General features: G+C 42.0%; 1 protein-coding gene and 1 long non-coding RNA gene across 2 annotated transcripts in view; one reads left to right on the forward strand and one right to left on the reverse strand.

Annotated features, from left to right (window-relative positions):
- TMCC3 (transmembrane and coiled-coil domain family 3) overlaps positions 1 to 20119 on the reverse strand; it is a 90910-nt gene that overhangs the window by 40574 nt on the left and 30217 nt on the right. The window lies entirely within an intron of this gene.
- Positions 330 to 10045, forward strand: LOC128422771 (uncharacterized). Its single transcript, XR_008332592.1, has 3 exons — positions 330 to 487; positions 2119 to 2243; positions 9808 to 10045. It is a non-coding gene; the product is annotated as an uncharacterized LOC128422771 (long non-coding RNA).

A 20119-nucleotide genomic window follows, 5' to 3' on the forward strand; every position in this document is an offset into this window, starting at 1 on the left:
TTCCGCCGTCTCGCGGCGCGCCTTCCTGAAAAGCGCTCAGGAGGAAACGAGCGGCGTCTACGCCAAAGAAACATCGCCAGAGACAGAAGCGCCCTCCCGCGGAAGGCGAAAGGCAGGGGGCCGCTTGGGCGCTGTGGGCTAAACCGAAACCCCCACTCCCAACCGCGCCACCACCCTGGGCTCGAAGCACAGGTTGCTGCTCCACTCCCACCCGCACATCCCAAGAGACCACCAGTAAAATATTTTTTTAAAAGAGTCGCTGGGGCTGGGGGGGGGGCGCTTGGAAATGCGTGGAACCTCTTAGTTTGGCAATCACGCCAAAGGAAACGTGCGCGCGCGCACACATGCACACAAAAAACAACAGGAAATCTAACGCTTTACTAGCGAAAGTTATCAGTAAGGCAAAGTGCTGTAATGGAAACGCGGGACTCTTCAGGATCCAGATGTCAAAACTCCTTTCCTTGATACCATATACGAATATGAATCGGTAATCAAATGTGATTTGAGAAGGGCTGCGTGAAAAGTGTGAGTGGAAACTGTCCAGTTAATTCATTGGGGGAGGGGGGCACAGGTCCAGCTGCCCTGTTTTTTTAAAAAACAGGATAGTTGGAGAAATGGCAGAAAGGAGCAGGCCAAACTGATCAGTGGGACTGGAACACCTCTTCTTTATAAGGAGAGGCGAAACTGTTTGGGACTTTCTAAATTGGGATGGGAAGGTAACTAGGGTGAGGGGGCCGGATATTTATGAAATCCCACTAAGATATTGTAGCGTGGAGTGCTCATTTTTTTAGCTTTCCTGCCACCCCATTTCTACTCCATCTGTCAGCCAGCATCTCATGATCAAGAACACATTAGGAACATAGATGGCTGCCATACTGAGTAAGGCCCTTTGATTCATCTAACTCAAGACTGTCTACACGGGCAGCACCCTGGGTTCATTTAGAGGTTTTTTTCCCTTTAAAAAAATACTACAAATCTTTGGGTCCCTCCCCCCTACCTGCTCTTCTTTATCAATCACACATAGCCAAGTAAGATTGTCTTCCATGAATATGGTCTTAACAGTGTGTCCATAAGTGACTGTGGAGTCCAATTCCAGGTAATACTTTATCGACCTAAGGACTGACACCTGAGCTATATTAATATTTAGGTTGAGGCATGGTGGGGAGAAAGTGAATATATTTACACCACCAACTTCTTCCTAACATTAGGACTCAAAGCAACCCAGAAGAATAACAGACAAAAGAGAGTAATTATTCATCAAAAAACACAATTAATGTATGGAACCCATAAGACCTGGTAATGGCCACTAGCTATCACAGCAGAGAGCTACGGATAGTTGTTTTCATTCCTGGGAATCTGTCCAATCCTTTACAAAAGTTAATGGTACTGAATTCCCTAAGCTAATTACATATATGCTACAAAGTAACTGAGACTCAATTTTTTTATATAAGCTAAACAAAAAGCAGATGTTTTAAGGATTTATCCTACAAAATTCTCTCTGGTGCAGTGAATATTTCATAAATCATGAGCAACGGCTGTCTAAGTTGATTGATGAGTAGAAGAAAACCACTCAGGAGGTCAAGCTGAGCAATCTAAGTTTGTGCTTTTATTTTATTCTCTCCCTGCTCCCCATTTCTTCCATCTAGTACAAAAGTCTAATACAAGACAGCTTTCCTGTTTTTCTCAAAAACTGCCAGACCATGTGGCTCAATTAGCGTTCTTGAAATGGAAAGGCATTGTGCTGGGCAGCAATGCCCTCCTATCGTCACTTTTTCATCTCCTTCTCTTCAAAATCTGTCGGTGCTCCCCAGATGTTATTTCAGTCATTATGCATTTTGAAAAGAGAACCATGCAGTGATTTTCTGATGCCATTGTGGTAGTATAAGATAACATGAAAGGAAAAGCAATTTTCAAGAAACCCTACTTATAGCTTTGCTTCACTGTCTGAGATTCTACGAAAATGTATAAAAATAGGATGTAATTTGTAATGGTTCAAAAGATGGGTGGCACCTTACTCTCTAAACTACCTGCTCTAAAAATGTTTATTGGGACTATTACACAGAGGCTGACGTGCAGAGAAGCCCACTAATCTCCCTTTCCTTTCCTCTTATCATGCAGCCGCCTTACCCAAGGAGTATGAATGGGACTGAGAAGAATGCTTTCTTTGGTTCCTAAGAAAACTTCCTTGCCAGGGATGGAGATGATTCCAGAGGGGCAGTCTATTCACCTTGAAACAACAACAGGTAGACTATGAAATTGGGATAGCTCAGTTGGTTGAGCATGAGACTCTTAATCTCAGGGTTGTGGGTTCAAGCCTAACATTGGGTAAAAAATCCCTGCATTGCAGGGGTTGGTTTGGATGACATTCATGGTCCCTTCGAACTCTATGATAGGGCAAGAAGCTGACTGCAACATATAACTTATACTCTGTATATCACAGGAACTGGTCTCTATACAGTGGTACCTCGGGTTAAGAACTTAATTCGTTCTGCAGGTCTGTTCCTAACCTAAAACTGTACTTAACCTGAAGCACTACTTTAGCTAATGGGGGCCTCCCGCTGCCACCGCGCCGCCGGAACACGATTTCTGTTCTCATCCTGAAGCAAAGTTCTTAACCCGAAGTAATATTTCTGGGTTAGCGGAGTCTGTAACCTGAAGCGTATGTAACCTGAGGTACCACTGTACCTTAAACCTTGATACTGTACAACTGGAACAGGGTGACTTGAATAAGTGCTTCTCAAGCTATCTGAGATGGTGGACTAGCAAACCCCCACACAATATGCCAAACACTGGTATCATGTTTGGTCCCTGAAGTGCAACATCCAACCTGGGCTGTGATGGTGTTGCCTTTGAGTAGCACTGACCTAAATGGGGCTGGAGCAATTCCTTGATGAGGACATATTTGCAACATCTGGGACTTTTTCATTTATAAAAGACTTAAGGAGTAACGTACTAGTGAGACATAAAATTATGCACTGAGTGGTGAAAGGAAATTAGAGCTTTCCTCCCTCTCTCATAATAGCAGAACCAGGCTCATCCAGTTAAGCTGACTATTGGAAGATTCAGAACAAACAAAACAAAGTACATCTTCACATAGCACTGACTTTAACTATGGAAGTCACCACCCACAAGATGTAGTAGTAATGGATGCCAACTTCAGTAGATGTAAGTGGTGCAGCAGTAAAACTGCTGGCACATGTGCAAAGCTAAGCAGGGTCTGGTATGGTTTCAAATTGGATGGGGGACCACGTGTTGAGATTCCTGCATTGCAGGGAGCCAGACTAGATGACCCTCGGGGTACCTTCCAACTCTATGATTCTATGAAAAGGGGATTAGACAGATCAATGTCTATGTAGTCACGATGCCGAGATACTATGTCTAGTATCAGAGGTGGTACACTGCTGAAATCTGAATGCCAGTTGCTGGGCAACAGGAGTAGGAGAGCCCTGTTGTGCTCATGTCCTGCTTGCAGGCCTCCCACAGGCATCTGGCTGGCTACTCTGAGAAATAGATGGGCATTTGTTCTGATTTTGTAAAGCTCTTCTTATGTTTGTAGGATGACCAGAAATGTGGGGATCAGGAGTTCAAATTCACAAACACAATCTGAATTCTATCTACTCATAACAGTTATTGTGATGCATGCATGCTGGACACCTGCACAGAATTGTCTAATAATGCTTTTCAACATTTACATGCTTTTCAACATTTACATGCAGCCGCTGGGAGAGATCATCAGGAGGTTTGGGCTGGGTGTTCATCAGTATGCGGATGATACCCAGCTCTACCTCTCTTTTAAATCAGAACCAGTGAGGGCGGTGAAGGTCCTGTGTGAGTGTCTGGAGGCGGTTGGAGGATGGATGGCGGCCAACAGATTGAGGTTGAATCCTGACAAGACAGAAGTACTGTTTTGGGGGGACAGGAGGCGGGCAGGTGTGGAGGATTCCCTGGTCCTGAATGGGGTAATTGTGCCCCTGAAGGACCAGGTGCGCAGCCTGGGAGTCATTTTGGACTCACAGCTGTCCATGAAGGCACAGGTCAAATCTGTGTCCAGGACAGCTGTTTACCAGCTCCATCTGGTACGTAGGCTGAGACCCTATCTGCCTGCGGACTGTCTCGCCAGAGTGGTGCATGCTCTGGTTATCTCCCGCTTGGACTACTGCAATGCACTCTACGTGGGGCTACCTTTGAAGGTGACTCGGAAACTACAACTAATCCAGAATGCGGCAGCTAGACTGGTGACTGGGGGCGGCCGCCGAGACCATATAACACCGGTCTTGAAAGACCTACATTGGCTCCCAGTACGTTTCCGATCACAATTCAAAGTGTTGGTGCTGACCTTTAAAGCCCTAAACGGCCTCGGTCCAGTATACCTGAAGGAGCGTCTCCACCCCCATCATTCTGCCCGGACGCTGAGGTCCAGCGCCGAGGGCCTTCTGGCGGTTCCCTCATTGCGAGTAGCAAAGCTACAGGGAACCAGGCAGAGGGCCTTCTCGGTAGTGGCGCCCGCCCTGTGGAACGCCCTTCCAGCATATGTCAAAGCGATAAACAACTACCTGACATTCAGAAGACATCTTAAGGCAGCCCTGTTCAGGGAAGTTTTTAACGTGTGATATTTTACTGTATTTTTGGTTTTTATGGAAGCCGCCCAGAGTGGCTGGGGAGGCCCAGCCAGATGGGCGGGGTATAAATAATAAATTATTATTATTATTATTATTATTATTATTATTATTATTATTAATCTGAAGGACATTTGGTTCAATCCTTCTGTAAATGCAACAGTGTTATCCACATTAAGTACCCTTTACAAACTAGCTGGTATGATCAAGGCTGCAGCGTGTTCAGATTGTAAGCAGAAGCAAACATGGTGCACTATACAACTTTGTTTTCAAGCTTCAAGTAACAGCACCCATGAGACATGCATATATATATATTGCACCTGCAGATGCTCAAGGGGTTTAATTCAGATTTTGAAATATTCCCATAATTGCTTGCATGGTTTACTAACCATTCTATGCATAGGAAATACCACAGTCAGCAGTTAATTGTGCAGAATCAAAATATAAAGTAAGCTGTGTGGAAACATTGATAGCATAAAGAAGAAAGATAGCTCACAGGGCAGTTTTCCATCTGTATGTATAACTACATATATAATATCAATTGTCTTCTCCTTTCAGAAAATTATTACCATTTCAGTGCATATGCTTGTGGATAGATAGCAGAATTACCCTCTGTAATGAGTGCAACCTGGTTCATAGAAACTTTAGGCCTAGTTCCACAAACAGCTGTTGAGGCGGTAAACCTAGGTCCAAACTATGCAGGCATGAACTCATATGACTGAATTCTCCTTCCCCAATTTACATTAAATCCACAGGGAATTTTTTGTATGAAGGATCATTTAATCATGTACTCCCATCTGCAGTTTGAGGTAGTACAGTTCAGACAGAGGTTCACTACCTTATCTGTTGTTGTTTTTTTGAAGAAGCAAGCCTTAGTGTGCTACCAGTTAAGGATGGCATATGAACTTGATCAGAAGCTGCCAAATGTATGCACTTTGCACAAAACTAGCTGTCTAGTCCTGTTATGTCGGGTGAGTTTCAGTTAGTAAGGCTTGAGGGTGCAGACAAGGTGCTCGAATTGGTCAGGGCAGCCACTTGCCCCCTTGGCTGATAAAAACTAGCAGGGAGGGAGCAGCTGGCTGGGTCAGGGAGATGATTAATGCCTCCTTGTGAGAGGCAGTGGTCCCTGCCTGCTTCAAGCAGGCAATGGCAAAACCGCTCCTCAACAACCCCTCCCCAGATTAAGAAAATCTAAGTAATTATTCCAGCCAGTTACCAATATCCCTTTCTTGGGCAAGGTTCTTGAGTGGGTGGTTGCAGACTAGACCCAGGTGCTCTTGGAGGAAAACGGTTTTCTAGATTCATTTCAATCAGGGTTTAAGCTGGGTTTTAGCACAGAAACTGCTTTGGTCACCCTGTATGATGACTTCTGTCAGGGGGGACGGACGGACGTGTTCTTGTTCATTCTCCTTGACCTCTCAGTGGCTTTTCATACCATCAACCATGGTATCCTCTGGACCAGCTCTTTGCTGTAGGGGTGGGTGACACTGCTTTGCAGCAGTTCCAGTCCTACTTGGGTGGTTGTTTTCAGAGAGTGGTGCTTGGGGGGGTGCTCTTCAGTTCCATGGAACCTTTAATATGGGGTTCCTCAGGGTTCTATTTTATCCCCCACTGTTTAACATCTACATGAAACCACTGAGTGGGGTCATCGGGAGTTTTGGAGAACATTAGCAGCGGTATGCTGATAACACGCAGCTCTACTTTTCCTTTACATCTGCAAGTGTGGCAGTGGATGTAGTGGGCTGTTGTCTCGCCTTGGCAATGGACTGGATGAGAGCCAATAAACCGATGCTAAATCCAGGTAAGACTGAGGCACTGTTAGTGGGTGGTTCCTTAGACCAGATGGATGGGACTTCATGGAGTTACAAATCCCTCTGAAGAAGCGAGTATGCAGCTAGAAGGTACTTCTAGATCCACTGCTGTCACTTGAGGCTCAGGTGGCCTTGGTGGCATGGAGTGTCTTCCATCAGCTTCAGCTGGTGGACCAGCGCCCTGCCTGGTATCATGGGCTGACTAGATGCAGAGGAGTGGTGCGAGGAACAAGCTGGGGAACAACCAGGGGAAGAAGGCTCAGAGCCAGGGGATTGGTGGTGGGACAACAATGAGTGGTCAGAGGGAGAAGAGGGAGCAGATTGGGGGGAGATGGTGTTGGAAGCTGACGAGGTAACAGGGTTTAGTGAGCAGGAAGAGCTCTGGCTATGAAGCACTACATCACAACTAAGGGTTCTTATTATTGTATGAGCTCTCTGTTGTTGACAGAAAAAGCATTTCAGACCTTATCTGTTTGACCTTGTATGACAGATAATAGCCACTATGCAGGAAATCACAAAGGTTTGACTGTCCATGCTTTTCTCATTTTCCAGTACGCTATGATCACAAGGAAAGTAACTTTCAACCAAATGCTATTTGGCCTGCCATGTAAATAGCAATAAGCTGCAGCAACTATCAGTGCCAGTTCTCTATCAGCCAAGGAATGAGCGACATGGCTGTGTGACACAGGACATGCTGTATTTCACAAGAACACTATCAATGAACACTCCAAGTAACTGTCATCCTTTCACAATCTCATTAAATGAGGTATTCCAACTGCTAAGGCAAATGCATCTCTCAATCTAATACAACAGACACAAAACCACACCAACTGTTGTGGTACACTACATAAACTTACTCAGGTAATTGAAACCATTTGCCATTTCCCCTAATAACCGAAAGTAATCATAAGCTGAAAGCAACTGGCTTGCATTACATTTATGAATCTGGATTTACTTTTCTCACCTATGTACAGAAAGTAAAAGCTAAGCAGAGAATAAAAGACGTTCTTAAAGTTTGGGTTCATACATTTGTTGTTGTTTAGATTTGTATACCACCCTGTACCCATTAGATCTGAGAGTGTGTCACAACATAAAAATACACAAAATACATAATTTATATTATTTATAGTGTGCACATAGTGAGGATGGGTCTCTGCCTAGAAGAGATTGCAATTTAAAACTTGCCCATGGCAGGAAAGTAAAGACTGGGGTAAACAGGGCAGCAGTATATGATTCTTTTTGTTGCATGTGCTTTGACTTAGGCCACATTCACACCATACATTTAAAAGCTCTATGATACAGTGGTACCTCGGGTTACAGACGCTTCAGGTTACAGACTTCGCTAACCCAGAAATAGCACCTCGGGTTAAGAACTTTGCTTCAGGATGAGAACAGAAATCGTGCTCCAGCGGTGCAGCAGCAGCAGGAGGCCCCATTAGCTAAAGTGGTACCTCAGGTTAAGAACAGTTTCAGGTTAAGAACGGACCTCCGGAACGAATTAAGTTCTTAACCTGAGGTACCACTGTACTACTATAAACAGTTGTGGCTTCCCTCAAAGAATTCTGGAAGCTGTAGTTTGCGAAGGGTGATGAGAGTTGTTAGGAGACTCCTACACTTCTCACGGAGCTACCATTCCCTGTGAAGAGGGATTGACTGTTAAGCCACTCTGTGAAGGGAATTGGTGTCTCCTATGTACCACTACACATTTATTTTACAACCTTGGGAACAGTCCTAAAACCATGCTGGATAAAATCATGGCCTTTAGATAATTTGTGCATAGCCCATTTTTCTGCAAGTGATTTTCCCTGGCTTGCCCCACATTATGCAAATCCTCCTTTGAAATTAGAAAATCACAGTTCTGTAACTATGTAACCTATATAACACAGTAATAGAATGGGTAATGATGCATTAAGTAGTCTTGTGTAATAGCCCATTTAAAAAGGAATAGTCATAGAGGAAATATCTGCACGCTGTACATTACTTAAAGCGCTTAAACTGCTAAAGCCCAAAGGTGTATTGGAGGTGTCTCTCTAAATCTCCTAACACAGAAATTATGAATGTGTGTTCATTGCATTTAATAAGGGTTTAGTTTCCAATCACGGTTTATTTTGTGGCCCAAACATTCAATGAATACTTAAGTGGAAAACAGCAGATAAGCTATTTCATGCTACATACATTTGGAGTTTAAATGAACTGAGGCCATCATCAGCTACTGATTCTCATAAATGAAAAGTCCATGTCCCATTTTACAATTACTGCCGAGGGAGCTCTCGACTTTGCCTGCATAGGTCTAAATGAGCTTTTCAAGTCAGATGAAACTGCTGCAATTCTACATTTCTGTAACCAAGATCATATGCTTTTTTAAAAAAAAAAATCCACTTGTGTCTATTGGATTTCTATAGAAGCCTTGTTCATACTGCACTGATGAATTGCTGAATTATAGAGAGACACTAGTGTTAGCAATTTACTGTTACACTGTCATAATTCAGGAACAACTTACCAAAAGCATCAAGTTCAAAACATATTTAAAAGGCTATTAACTAATAAATTACATATCTTTAGTGTCTACAATACCCAACACTGCTGCATTTATGTCAATGCCCTTTTAAAATGCTCCAGCATCAACTGAAATTGGCAATAGAAGTATCCAGGAGTTCTTCATTTTCTAAAAATGTTTGCTGTTTTATCACTGGGATCAAATGAATGGAATAACCAACAGACTAATTAATTAACAGGCCAATTATGTGTTTACTCTTTTATGCAAGGACATTTCTTTCTCAGTTTTTCACAGTACCTAAGCAGACATCTCAATAGTCTAGAAACAGGAACATCTGCCCAGCCCTTGAAAGGAATCTCAAGATTCCTGCTAATTTAATATTATTGACCTCATAGCTACTTTCCCCTCAAGCAGTCTTGACTCTTTGAGAAATGCATTGTTTTGACAAAAAGCAGAGTTTGTATCATTAACATAATATTTTAGGTTTAAAAATGTCTTAAAACTGACTATACACTACTAGAATGTCAATGAAATTTACGTTTCTTGCTCTCTGCCACCAGTTTAGACTTGGTTCTTGTAAACTGTGTTGGCGCTCATCTCGCTTTATTGGCCGAGGGAGCCGGCGTACAACTTCCGGGTCATGTGGCCAGCATGACTAAGCTGCTTCTGGCGAACCAGAGCAGCGCACAGAAACACCGTTTACCTTCCCGCCGGAGCGGTACCTATTTATCTACTTGCACTTTGACATGTTTTCGAACTGCTAGGTTAGCAGGAGCTGGGACTGAGCAACGAGAGCTCACCCCGTCGCGGGGATTCGAACCGCCGACCTTCTGATCAGTAAGTCCTAGGCTCTGTGGTTTAATCCACAGCGCCATAAATATAGCATCTATGACTTAGCTGGACTATAAAGAAGGCTGATCGCTGAAGAATTAATGCTTTTGAATTATGGTGCTGGAGGAGACTCTTGAGAGTCCCATGGACTGCAAGAAGATCAAACCATTCTTAAGGAAATCAGCCCTGAGTGCTCACTGGAAGGACAGATTCTGAAGCTGAGGCTCCAATACTTTGGCCACCTCATGAAAAGAGAAGACTCCCTGGAAAAGACCCTGATGCTGGGTAAAATGGAGGGGACGACAGAGGACGAGATGGTTGGACAGCGTTCTCGAAGCTACCAGCATGCGTTTGACCAAACTGCGGGAGGCAGTGGAAGACAGGAGGGCCTGGGGTGCTCTAGTCCATGGGGTCACGAAGAGTTGGACACGACTAAACAACAACAACAATGACTTAGCTGGATTTAGAAACTTTGCCTCCCCCGGCTTTTATAACTTAAATACAATAAATTCATTTTTCCTGTCTGAGGGTATGTACTTGTTGCATGGAACAAATATTTAGGGGAGGGGGGAGCCAATATGTTGTTTCAGCATGCAAAGGGCAACAGTTTTTCTGTCACTCATTGCTACATGAAAAACTGAATCATAGTTATAATTCTGATAATAATTCCTGAAAAGAAGCATTGCAGTGATTAAATACTGAAAATCCTAGATATTCAATCTGTAATATTTTACTTACAAAGATTTTCTGAGTGATGAAGTCACCCTGTAGATGATTTGTAGAGGAACAAAGATGCACATCCATTGATAAATTTGAGAATGTGTCAACATGCAGACACTTTGCAACACACCTCGTGTTGTAATCCTGCACTCAGTTATGCAATTTTCAGACTGTAGATGTTAGTATTTTGCAGAGTACAAAAGACTGACAGCAATAATTGATGCTCCCATTATTTTCCTTTCAATAATAGAAATCTGTGTAAGCCAAATGTTTTTAGTATATGAAGAACAGGACTTGGCATAGATAGTGTAGTTTCAAATCCTAACCGATGAGCTCATCAGCATTTCTCTCTTTCTCTCTTTCACACAGAGATATCTCTTTGAAATAAGAATGATGATAGTTATGTCATGCACTGGAGATCAAGCGCTATACATGTGATAAATAATAGCAAAATTCAGTCAAGCAAGAAAATCAGAATGACACAAGACATAAAGCCTAGTTTTCTTACAAGACAGACCACTTACAGATTTTCTCTTGTAAATCTTAACCATCCAAAGAATTGTGTTCCCTCTCTCAGATATTAAACTACATTTTTTCTTCTACAGTTATGATAGAAAAATGACACAAGTCAGCTATCAACAGTGGTCAGATTACAACATCTTGGGGACATGCATATGAAATGCAAAACAATATTAGATTACATATTCTGCAGTAGCAGAGATAAAACCATTGTCGAGGAAACTGTCATGAATTGCTGTTGGTTAAAGTTTCTTGCTAGTTCTTACCCTATGTAACATCACATGTCTGATTCAACAGATGATTTCAGAAACATACTCATTATATTTCTGCCCTGAAACACATTTACACTGAAATATAATCAACCCCATTTGATTTAGACAAGAATTTTCTTCCAAGTAAAAGCTTTGAATGCTACTTTTCTGTTTTGAACTTCAGAAAAGTCCCAAGTTAGTTTAAATCAGGCCACCATAGTATATCTACTATAGATAAAGCAGTACTAAAAACCTAAATACATTCAACTAAAAATCATTTGCAGTATTTTAATGTCCCCTGCCCAACCAGAGTTGGGAAGTGGAGTCTCAGAGCTCCCCCTTGTGAGCTTTAAGTGTTCACAACATGGAACCAGACAGAGACAGCCTTGAGTCGCATGACCTATCTTCTGAGCTACAGTCTACCTGTGGGCACCTGTACATACGGGCTGGGGTGTGCTGCTATATTTGGAAGCTGCATTGTACCATATTGTCTCTTTTGTCATGGTGACAGGAAAGGACCATAGCTCAGTTGTAGAGCATCTGCTTTGCATGCAAAAGTTCCCAGGTTCAACTCAGACATTTCCAGATAGATGTGGAAATGTCCCTTACCTGAAGCCCTGGAAAGTTGCTGCCGGCCGTTGTTGACAATACTAAGCTAGATGGACCATTGATCTGACCCAATATAAGGCAGCTTTCTATGTTCCTATGACATGGCTGGTGCAGATGTTGCTCCTAAGTGTATATAAGTAGGGAGAGATTTAATAAATAGGCCATTGGTGTGTATTTGAAATTGCTAGCCCAATTCAAATTCCTTGAAGTACCACCTGTCTCCATATGAGAGGGCTGCCATACGTCCGGATTTTCCTGGACATTACCGGGATTTCGAAGCGGAATTGACGTCCAGGGGGAATTTCCAAAAGGCGGTGCTTTGTCCTGGATCTTAGGCAAGTCAATCAAAAAATCACGGGGTTATTTTTTTGGCATTTTTGTAAAAAAAAAGCTCAACAATATGAACCTATTCATATATTAAGATACTGTATTCAGTACAGCACCACCTGCAGGTGCCCCATGGCCTTTCCAGGTTTCAGCTTCAATTTATTGGGCCAAATCCAGCGCCTCACTGCCTCTAGCACTTCAAATGCCTCTCCAGATTCACATGGAACAGAGAGACAGAGCTAGGAGCCATCTACACATTGAAGACACTCCACTCCAAATTTTAATTTTAGGTTTATGTTTTAACAGTTTTATACTGTTTTATACTATCAAGTGCCCTGGGAATATAAAACTGATAGGCAATATAAATAGATTCAAAAGAAGTAAATATTGATTGAGGCCAAACTATACATCAAATGCAGTTTTATGTAACTATTCCCAATCTTTTTTGCTTTTGTTTTTAAATAGAAAGCAGCATGTTTGGAGCATGGGGGAAATGGCTGCTTAACCCTTTGCCTTCAGGCTTAGTTAAGGAGTCCCTCCTTCTAATTTATTTTGGGTGATGGGAGGATTAAGTGGCGAAATTGCCATCCATGGTACTTTTTTCTGGGGAGATGCAGGGGTACGCATACCCCTAAACATTTTGTGAATCTTTGTACTTTTGTCCATTTACTGTATTTATTTTTCCTGATTTGAACTATGTAATGGTGATTTCCTTGAATCAAAATGAGAGTACCCCTAAAAAATTTTTTAGGGAAAAAGTGTGTGTGTGTGAGAGAGAGAGAGAGAGAGAGAGAGAGAGACAGAGACAGCAGGGGAAGTTTTATGGGACAGCTTGCAATGAGCCCACTAGGCAGGCAGAATCAGCCAGAAGCAGATTGTTATTAAATACTCTGGGCCCAAGCTCTATAGGACTTTTCAAAGGTTATAAGCTTGAAAATATACCAAAGTCCAATACAGACCTAACAGTACTGGCAAAATATGCTCCAAATAACTGTCAGCATCGCCCTTGTGCCAGTGCCACCAACTGGACTCATACACTTCAGCCCCGACTGGGCTAGGCGAGCTGGGTAGCACTTCCAGAGACCACCTTCTGCACAGGAACAGGTCAAAGTGCTGTGGACTCACAGCTTAGAGTTGTGAGCACCGGATTCACTCCAACAAGAAGACAGTTGTTGCACAGCAGAGTATAGCAGAGTCTAGCAGAGCATAAACGACTCGGAGAGCAGCTCTGTAGAATATCTTCTTTTATTCTATCTACAACTATTATACAACTATATACAGAGCTAAATGAGGTCTAAGCATAAATGAATGCTGCACTGAGTGTCTGCAGCTGCTCTTAGCAGCAACCTTATCTCTACACACGATCTATAACACTCAGTCTCTCTCTCTCCGACACACTGACTGACTGACTCTTTGATGTGGTGCTGGAGCAGAATAAGTAGAGAGCAGAACACTGCTCCTCCTCTCTGGAGAATCAGCAGACTCATCAGGAGATTCTTGGATATGGGAGGGGTGAAATCTCCTCAATAATAAAGCCCTGATAACTTCCTGGCTACAGCATTATGCACAACTGTAGTGTACTGTAGTTTCCAAGCATTCCTCAAAGGCAGCCCCTTGCATGTGCATAACCAAATCTAACTAAAGCATATGTGGCAGTGGCCAGAGCTGTTTTCTCCATGAAAAGTAGCAGCTGGTATACCACCTGGAGCTATAAAAAGGTGTATTAAGAGTGACATCCAATGGTGGCATCCCACTTGTGGCAATGGACTTCCACCTACACAAATGGTACTTCCCCTTCCTGTCCTCCCTCCCCTTACCTGCTTCCCTCCTCGGCTGAGCCCTCTCCCCTGCAAGAACTGCTTCAGAGAGAATTTCAGCAAGAGTAGCTTCCATGATAAACTACTCTTGCTGAAATTCTCTCTGCTACACAACGATTATTAAAGATGCAGAAGTCCTGTCCTCTCTCGCATTTGGCAACCCTATCTCCAATCAAAAGAAAGGGAAGCAGACAGAAGAGAAAGGTGGATTTTTTAAAAAGGCATATTGATACTGAGGAAACTCTGTCACTTAGAAAGGAGTTTAGTCATCCAGGCTCGGGACAGGACAAAAGTCATGCACCACACCTTCCCTCACTCCTTTAACACAGTTTGCACGGTTACACGTCTTATATTGACAAAGTCACTATGCAGATCCAAGTGCTAGGTAACAGCTTTCAGTGGAAGGGCTGCTTTGTTTCTCTATGAAGTATACACATAAATGTTCACTTTCTTGAACATTTCCAAGTGCGCCACAGGTTGTTTGGAAGTCATCAGTGTAGAAGAAAAATGCAAACAAAATGAACTGGCAGCAGTCAAAACATTTTAACTCATTCAAATTTATCAAGGCCGCACAGAGTAGGATGCACCTGAAGATTATTATCTACTTCTTTGTACGAAGGTAAAAAAGTCCATACTTAAAACAAACCTGACAGAAACCACCAACATACAGCATGTTAAAGACATAAAACAAGAAGGATCAAAGTACATGATACCTGAAAATTTTGTGTTCTTTAACCATTCTGCTTCTCTTATAGGTTTAAATATCTATTTTTAAATGGCTCAATTTATGTATCCTTATTCTTTTATTTGTTGAGTTTGGGTTAGGTATCCTCCTGTTCTTAACAAATTTTAAGAGTCTTTTCAGTGAAGTGCACATAGTTAAAATAAAGTGTCTTAAATGAACAGATGTAGTATGAATATCTAAGTATGTTACCTGGCCTTATTCATCTGTGGTTACTCATAATCAGTCTTTAAACATTAATACCAAATTACTGGCAAATTCCACATTAAGCACTTACCAAGACCACAGAGACTTGGTTTCACCTACCAAAAACATTCTTTGAAAGTGTTATCTTATTATCCCACCAACTAAACCATAGCTTTCCAAACTTTTCATCCTGGTGACACACTTTTTAGACATGCATCATTTTACAACACAGTAATTCAGTTTTACTAGCAAACTTGAGGTTAAACTAACCCCTTTCCAGGTGTGTTTGTGCAACACACCTACACACTGGAGTTAACACACTAACATGTCACTACACACAGTTTGGAAAGCTCTGAACTAAACACACTCAGTTGGATCCAGTTATTCATGCTTTAGTCTCAATGATTTTGATGGGACTAAACCCTGACTAATTTAGTCTGGCTTTAAGCCATTAGTTGGATCCCACGGCAGCTAGACAAAGTGATTCATGATCTCTGTGAAATGTAAGTCCTAACAGAAGTCACTCTTTAAAATGAGCTTATGTTGCTTTGGTTGAAATTCTCTGAAAAAGAAACTCCTTCTGAACTCCTGACACGAACTTGCAGCTCATTTATCATGACATCAGTAAATTTAGAGTCGAGTATTTGGACTTGGACTTAGTTTTGCCTAGATAACACATTCTCTGATGTCATAAGGCAATTAGAGCACCTGAGAATTTCACTGGCAGTAAAGTGAGTGCACTGCTAAGGCACCTTCCTTTCATCACTGTGAAATGCACTACATTATGAGAGCTTTGCAAAGCACTTTGAGAGCAAAATCATTCAGATCCATGCTGAACTCGTTGCCATAATTGGTTCATGTTCATTGGAGGTCTCTAGAGCATCAGTGAATTACACCTAGTGGGATCAGTTTCAGCTGTTGCAACCTGAGGGTGTGGATATGATGCTTGCAGCAATGAGGCAAACAATGTGCCCCCTTGGTCCATTATGGCTCATGAAATCTAGCAGGAGGAGGTTGACTGGATGGCGCAAGGGAGTGGTCAGTGCCTCACTGCAGGAGAGAGTTATGCCCACAACCTAGAAAGAAGCAGTGATGAGGTCTTCCTTGGATCCAAGTTTTAGAAAACTACCACCCAGTCTCTAATATTCCTTTCCTGGGCCTTTAAAGTGGTCGTTCCCCATTTGAGGATTGCCCTCCCCAGTGAAGTGTTCCGGTGCCCATAATTATTAATTTTCAGGAGGAATTTGAAAACCTCCCCATATACCCCGGCATCTGGTGGCCAAAGAATACTGTCCCTGTCAACCAGGGATCACTAGATGGAAGAATGTTTAACTGGAACTGATGTGAATGTTTTTAACTTTTATGCTTATTGTTATAATATATGCACTGTTCTACATTTAAAGTGATGAAAAGTTCACAGATGTCCTGAGTAGGTATACATTAACCATCCAATACAACTCTCCCCACACCCCCTGGAGATTTATATTGCACGGCTCACTGCGTGTTTTTGCAATGGAAATTAAAACTGTCCTCAGATATTTTGGCTGCTGTGAGTTTTGTTACTGTTTGTTCATATTGCTTTACTGGTTTTAACGTATACCACTCTGACCAACACTATTCCAAGCTAGTGCTTAGTAGAACATTGTTTTTCCTCAGTGTATAGCAGAGATTGGGAACCTGTGGCCCTCCAGATGTTGGGACTACAACTCCTATCATCACAGATTATTGACCATGTTCACTGGGGCTGATGGGAGTGGGGAGTCCAATAACATATGGAAGGCCATAGGCTCTGCACCATTCATGTATAGGAAGCAGTTTGCAATGAAGGATTTCCTCTTTTTGTATACACATTCATTTATGGTCAACTTCCCCCTCCAGTCTCCCATTTATGATCTTCACTATTATACTTTCTGACCTTTCATAGAATCTCAGTTTGTTGGTGTGTGCTCAGTGCAAAGAGTTCATGACTCAAGGGAGTAAGTGCATCACTTACTCCCACCAGTTCTACATGGGTAACCTAGAGAAGTTGAGAAAATCTCCAGGGTACCTAAGCATCACATCAGTTATGTTCCATTGAGTTCCCATTTCCAAGGCAACAGATGTGTTTCTTTTGAGGAGAATAAAGATCTTAGAGTGGGTAACATAATACCAGGGAAGTGGAGGGGGCAAACCCTTAGAAGAGATCTTAATCTCAGATGGATCAGCTGATCTACAACTGTCTCATACATGACTGGATAAGTATTAGTTTTTAATTAGTTTTTAATTTCTTCTCCTTTGGGAGAAGAAACTCCAGTTGGAAATAATTTATATAAATAAACATAGAAAAAGTGAGGGCATGGGGGTTGTTTTTTTTTTACGTATGAGCTGGTAGAGTTTATACAGAGGAAGACAAGCAAATGCTGTGTTTGCTTGTAGAAAGTCGCCCCATGCGAGTGCTGCATCTCATCATATACCTCTTTCAAGGTAGTGCCAGGATATGGTGACGGTTGCCATACTTCTGGAATTTCCCGGACATATCTGGAATACTGCTGTCTCTTGCAGTGTCTAGGTGGACAACCAAAAAACAACTTTTCTGTCCGGATTTTCACTGTTTGAAATATGGCAACCCTACCCTATGTGCCGACCAGGTTTAAACAAACCTACTTCTGTGGTGGAGCACAATAGAAGATTCCCATCAGAATCATTCCTATGTTCAGAACTGATTGCCATATTTATGGTTTTATAAATATAATAAGTAAATGTGAATGTATCTCTCTAGTACATAAAGCTGTGGCAAAGTTTGAGCTGGAAAGCAGGAAGTTCTAAAACAAAAACAGCTAGATAACATCAGCCATCTCATACTGAAGACACATTCACCTGGCTGCTAATTTCACTACAGCAAGCCTGGTCTGGTTTCACTGAGTCACACACAAATACAGAGTTGCCTATCCCAGCTAAATGTGCCAATCTGAGCCAATCTAAGCCAATCACCGTAGCTTGGTGTTACTTCCCTTACAATCATCACCCAATCCACTGGAAACGAAGGAGTGTTGATTTTTACTCAATGAGTTGACAAATGCAATGTACTGAAATGGGAAAAGTAGGCCACAGAATTGACACACCTTCTAGGCAGTCAGTCTGACATATATCTGATTCATGCATCACACATTTATTCAGTTGCCACAGCCAACTATTTCTAGGGGCATTTTGCACTCATTTACACATAACATAGTTTTGTCCTTTAACCAAGTCAATACAGACAGCACACATTAAGTGGGTGATCAGGGACCACAGGCAGGTAATAAATCTAATTAATAATAATAAATAATAATAACAGTAGTACTAATAATGCTTCAGTGAAGGTCCATTCTAAGGGATTTTGTATTACCATTTAGGTAGAACACATCATCTTTCATTTCTATGATGTGGCAAAACGCATAAACCAGTCCAAAACTCTGTCTTACCTACTGGCTGCAGATTGTTAAGTGACTCCATTGTCATTTGCAGATTTTCCCAGCCACCTACCTGGGAGAAAGTTTAAATGGCCCAACCGCATGACTGGGGGCTGCATGCACAGGCCTTTCCCAAAGAATTGTCATTGTGCCTGAACAGGATTCAATGGGAAAGCCTCACCTATGTAGGTGGGTTGTTTAAAAATATTGTCCCAGTCAGGGTAAGCGATGTGGTTCCCATAGGGCTGTGAAAACATCTAGAGAACATTTGACTTCTAGAACAAAGACTTGATCATTTCATATAGGGTAGACATGACTTCGTCGCCAGGCTGCTCAGTTTACAGTGACGGTTCCATTCATACAATAGCTGCTCCTAATTTAGAGCAAAATCAGATCAAAAGCTCATTAACTGGAAGACAAAGGAAATTTTGCTTAGCAGGGAAACAAATTAGATTTATTTTCTTTTGTATAGTTGATGGACTGTTTGCCTTACAAGAAGAGTAGGTGGTTGACTATGACATCAACCTAATGTCTGTTTCTAATTTAAAAACATGCCATGATTTGAGAGGCCCATCTATTTGCATATTTGCATAAAGCAGCATAATTGCAGAACAGGTGTTGACTGATCACCAATGCAGTCTACAGCTTAGTAATCTTAGCATATTCACCCTATAACTGGAAAAGAATGATCATAAAGAGCACATAATTGCTGCCTGGACACTATACTTTAAAAGCCCCTCTGTTCCCATTTGCAAGTTACTACCTATGCGATCCTTATGTCGTACAAAGGGGCAGATGGCAAGATTCAAATATGAAGTGCCTTATGCTGAATCAAACCACTGGTCCATGAAGCTTGGCACTGTCTACTCGACACCAACTGGTAGCCAGCCTCCAAAGTTTCAGACGGAAATCCTTCCCAGCCCTATCTGCAGACGCAAGGGATTGAACTTACAACCTTTGGCATGCAGACTACATGCTCTACCACTGAGCTACGTGCTAGTGGAATTTTATTCCATTCCTCTGGTGGGGTTCAAATGCCTGAAACCATGGTATGAAGTGAGTTTCTGATTCCAAAGGACAAACTTTATCAGAATCTTTTCGACTTCCACATAGGGAGGATTTTTAGCATACATATTGACATGTGAAATGCCCACATTTCCTACAATACCAGGACTATGAAGACACCATGTGTACACAACCCACACCCACACTCATTTCACCTAAGTGTGTGAACGAATGCAAAACAACATCTTTTAGAAAACAACTATTCTGAATCCTGACATTTTATGCCTTCAAATAGTTCTTATTAATCCTACACACGTCAATGGGACAAGGCACTTACTCCAATGTGTTTTCTTATCATAGCTGTAATGCAGTATGTCGGCTTTTTGAGGCTCTTTCAACTTGTGCAGATAAAAGTGAGCTGGTCCTTTCTAAAGTGGGTCAGACCTGAACAAGCAGTAAGCAAGGCAAAGGCATAATCTCAGTTGGAAAGAATTATTTTCTTTGTGTTCATTAGGATGAAAGCAGCTTCTGTCCCATTTTGGACAATAGGACTTTCATAGTGGTAGGGAGATAATGGGAGAATTAACGACATTAGCCCAGAAATAGCATTCAGCAGTCCGCAAAGTGGCCTACAGTAATAACTATCTTTCACAATGTTCCTGTGAGGCAAATAAGTATGTACTATTAGACTGATATAGAACCTGTTTGCTGATGAAGAAAACCTATCCAAGACCCATATTTTTAGTAGTAGCCTCTA

This window comes from Podarcis raffonei, chromosome 10 (assembly GCF_027172205.1).
Source record: "Podarcis raffonei isolate rPodRaf1 chromosome 10, rPodRaf1.pri, whole genome shotgun sequence".
NCBI classification, from domain to species: domain Eukaryota; kingdom Metazoa; phylum Chordata; class Lepidosauria; order Squamata; family Lacertidae; genus Podarcis; species Podarcis raffonei.